At 42.8% G+C, this 4,237-nt stretch overlaps 1 long non-coding RNA gene across 1 annotated transcript in view; it reads right to left on the bottom strand.

The window, feature by feature from the left end:
* Window positions 1-4,237, bottom strand: part of LOC102149775 (uncharacterized) — a 68,898-nt gene that overhangs the window by 33,627 nt on the left and 31,034 nt on the right. The gene's annotated exons all lie outside the window — the stretch shown is intronic.

Below are 4,237 nucleotides of genomic sequence, written 5' to 3'. Positions count from 1 at the left end.
TCTTAATGTATGTAATTCACTGTATTATCTGCTTCACTTTGTTTTCAATGACACTGTAGTGGGAAATAAGTTCTGTCCCCTCCCTTCCTCTGAAGGTCACTGCCAGGTTGAAGAATGAGAGTGGTGAGAACCAATGGTCTAATGTTAAGAATATTTCTGGGGCCAGCCCAGTGGCGCAGCGGTTAAGTGCAGTGCACACATTCTGCTTTAGCAGCCCAGGGTTTGCTGGTTCAGATCCTGGGTGCGGACCTACGCACCACTTGGCAAGCTATGCTGTGGCAGGCGTCCCACATATAAAGTAGAGGAAGATGGGCACAGATGTTAGCTCAGGGTCAGTTTTCTTGAGCAAAAAGAGGAGGATTGGCAGCAGATGTTAGCTCAGGGCTAATCTTCCTAAAAAAAAAAGAAAAAAAGAATATTCCTGGCTGGTTCTTCCCAGATGACACCTGTTTGATTTTACCACAGTGAGCCTTATGGAGATTAACAGCCAGAAACACAAAAACTGGTTGGACTTGTAGGGGAGGAAGACATTTCCTCTATCCAATGTGGGTTTGTCTGGCCAGAGAACGAATTAAATTCACATGAGACAGAATAGCAAGGGAAAATTAAACAAAGCTTTATGAGGACCATGGCCTGGGGCCTTTCTTCCCGAAGGAAGAAAGGGCACCAAAGAAGTGGGGTGCACAGAGTGGTTATATACCCCCAAACAGGATATTTTACATATGATTGAAATGTCCCTCCCACAATAGTCACAAGATTGCCCTGTCAGCACAGCGCTTGATGGACACAGCAGATAGTGGTCTGCTATCTCGGCTGGCTTAGCAGGAGGCAAGTCTATTGTCTTGAGCTGGGTGGTCACAGGTGAGCGCAGCAATCAGTTCCTAGCCTAAGGAAAGAGGCTTAATCCTTAAAGAAATGCCAATGTTGGGAGAGGGAGGGAAGTCAGTTATAGGAGGTTACCCGACAAGCACAATAAAATGCAAATTTAAGTCCTTGCCTTTGGCATTGATTAAGAGTTTCTAGAGAGAAGGTCATCTCCTTTCTTCTTCCTGCTACAGAGAGGGAGGCACCTTTTACAGATAGAGATTTACCTTACAAATGTAAATGTCTCCTAACAAAGGGCAAGCAAGTTCCACTCCTCAGAGCCTCCTTCCCTGTCCCAGTTTATCAAAAGCAATCAGCCTCAAATAATCCTCATGACAAAGAGACATATCTTGGGGTGGCCAATTCCAGTCCCCACAGACTCTAGAGTGTAAAATGTTGTGGGAATCAATTTAATCTGATGGGACTGATGGAAGAGAAGAAGGAAGGAAGAATCATTCATTAATTAAGCAAGTATGTGATGAGTGCTTACATAGGCTTATTAAAGCAGATGTTACTAGGAAATAAAAGGAAAGCTAAAACAAGGCCTCCACCCTCTAACAATCCAAAATCCACATCGGGAGACAAGACTCAGTGAGAATAACTAAGTGGACAGTCAGAGCTGTTTTGGTTAAAGGTCTGTGCCATGTATGGGAATTCCGGGCCAAGAGAGGCTATATTAGCTGGAAGGCTTTGTGGAGGAGGAGGGATTTTGGCCATGAACTTTACACTTACTAATTGCCTCTTTCCATTGAGCATGCCCAAGAATTTGGAATATTGTAATTTTTCAAGATCCATATTAGCCCAGCAAAGGATGGAACAGAAGGGACATGGTCCTCCCGCAGGTCAGCAGGATTGGTGGAAGGGGATTACTGTAATTGACACGATTATCTCACATTTACTGAGTTCTGTTGATGCTTAAAACTCAGGTGAAAAACAGTTTTTTCTTCTGAGGGGAATTCAGAAGAAAGCAAAAACTTGTCTTTGTGACACTAGAAACATAATGATAAACAGCTTTTCCATCTCCTCTTCATCTGGTTACACCTGGAGCTCAGCCAAAGGCATCTTAAGACACCCAGCAGTGTCTTCGTCCAGAGTTGGGAATTAAGATCAGACGTTTCTCTTCATTCTTCACAAGAGCCTGTCCCCATGTGAAGCTGTGGCAGGAACAAGCCTGCCAAAAGGCCTGCTCTTCAGATGTTAAAAAGAAATATACAGGAAAGGAATATTTCAACCATACGCGATTTCAAAATGTGGTGGACACAGGGAAGGGGAATTCTAAGGGTGTAAAGCACGAAAGGAATTTGAAAAAACAGAATGATGACCTGTCCAATAGAGAATACCTGTGAATTCTCTCTTACTCCCAGAACAATGATTGCAGGCGGTGGTCTCAGTGGTATCTTGGTTCTTATCTGTACATGTCTTTTATCTTCCTCTTTTATCTTTTCTCAGTTCTAACAAAGAAACCACTTAGAGGTGTGAGTTATTCAGATGGGTGTGATGTGCATCCAGCATAGCACACTTTGTAAGCACTTTCCCTGAAGCAACAGGGAGCTCATGTGCGTCCCTCCTCACCTTCACCAGTAACTCATATTTCTTTCCTGTAAAATTATTGGCAGGCCCCAGAGGCATACGGGTGCCCAGAACTCACGAGGTTTAGCATCAACTGAGCCACTGTGAGAGTTTGTTTAGAGGAGCGTGACTGTTTCTAGTCAGAATCTGCCCTCTCCAGAGCTTTGCACTTTAAATATTGTGATAAGGGATTTCTCAGATGCACAGTAAGATATTTCCATTTGAGAGAAAATGGTAACTGAATCAGTGAAAAGGAAGGATGTGGCATTTGGTCAGTTGTTTCCTTGTGTCTCAGAGTCAATAGTGACCAGATTCTCAGCTTTCTCTTTCTGGCAGAAGACTGCTGACTGCAAAATATAGCTTCATAAAGCATTTATACAAACACATATGGGGTTTTTTTCCTTTTAGTTCCCTCCTACGAGGTATTTATTTCTGCTTACTCATCCTCTTTTGGATATTGGCGCATCTGTTTTAAAGAACTATAAATAAAAATCAAACCCTCCCCATGAATTAGCCATAAAAGTCACAACATTTTTTTCGATGGGAAAGATGTTTTCCCCACAGATTTTCATCTGGTTTACAAACGACAAAGGACTTGCTCAGCATAGTTATCTTTGGGTGGGCTGGTCACATGCGGGCATCCCAGAGACAGAGAGAGGATGCTATTTCTGCTCTGAAATATTTTATATTTTGACTCTGCATCAGCTTTGCTTAAATTAGCAAGAAAGTGAATGTTTTTGTGTCTTTAGCATCTATAGTTTCCCTCCTGCTCTAAACACTTCTAGATTTTACAACAAAATTCATCTGCAAAGATAATTTGTTGTGGAACAGGGAGAGGTTCCAAAGTCATTTGGCGCTGAGAGCATGGATAAATGGCCATCACCTGGTGTTTATGTAAATTGCATTACTCTCCTTTATGAGGAGTAAATGGATTAGGACATTTAGAGATATTTAGAGATGATCTTATCATCACATTATACCATTCTGTAGTTCTAGATCCATTGGTAATTTAGCAATGTTTCTTCTCCCTTGAAGACACTCCCTGCCAAGAAAAAATAAGTTCCCTGACAACTTTCCCATTTTTCCAGGAATATGTGTGTTTGGGGGGGGGAGCGCGGAATTCTATAAACTGCAGAACAGTTTATAGGCCTTAATGTATCCAAAGATGTTATGGAAGCTGTTAGTTAATACTGGCATTATATCTTTCAGTGGTCTGCAGTAGAGATCATTAACTAAATGCCATGCTGCTGACTCAGGGGATCCTCAAATTTGTGATGTCAGCAGTTGCACTTGACGTTGACACTGCCATCCCCCAGGCAGTCACACAGACATGGTGTGTTTGCATCCATGGCAGTTAGAATTCACGTATCAGTTTCCAGATAACTGAAGACAAAAAACTGCTTCTCTCCCTCAGGCTGCTGCTGAGCCAGCTTGGAGCATCCCAAGGGCTGAGGTGGCCATTTGGCACATACACCACAGGGACTCTGCAGAGCAGCACGGCCTAGAATTCCCAAAGTGAGAGTCGAAGAGGGAAAGGGGAAATAAATAGATCTCACCTGAGGTACATTCTAACCAGTCACAGATCTCTTTGGAAGGAACCAGCTCAAAATGTCCCTGGGAGTTGCTGAAGTTAAGAGTCCGGTGATTACCCCATGAGGGTGTGGCAAACATAAAGGAAAGGTAAAATTTGGGTGAAATGCTCTCAACACGACCAAGGTCATTGCACAAATAGGTAATTATCTGGAGGGAAGTTTTACAAGTGTGGTCTATGCGTAAATGGGCGATTTAAAGTTTAGCCTTAAAA

This window comes from Equus caballus, chromosome 5 (genome assembly GCF_041296265.1).
Source record: "Equus caballus isolate H_3958 breed thoroughbred chromosome 5, TB-T2T, whole genome shotgun sequence".
Lineage (NCBI taxonomy): Eukaryota > Metazoa > Chordata > Mammalia > Perissodactyla > Equidae > Equus > Equus caballus.
Note: the sequence above shows the minus strand (reverse complement) of the source record. Positions and strands in the feature narration are given on the sequence as shown.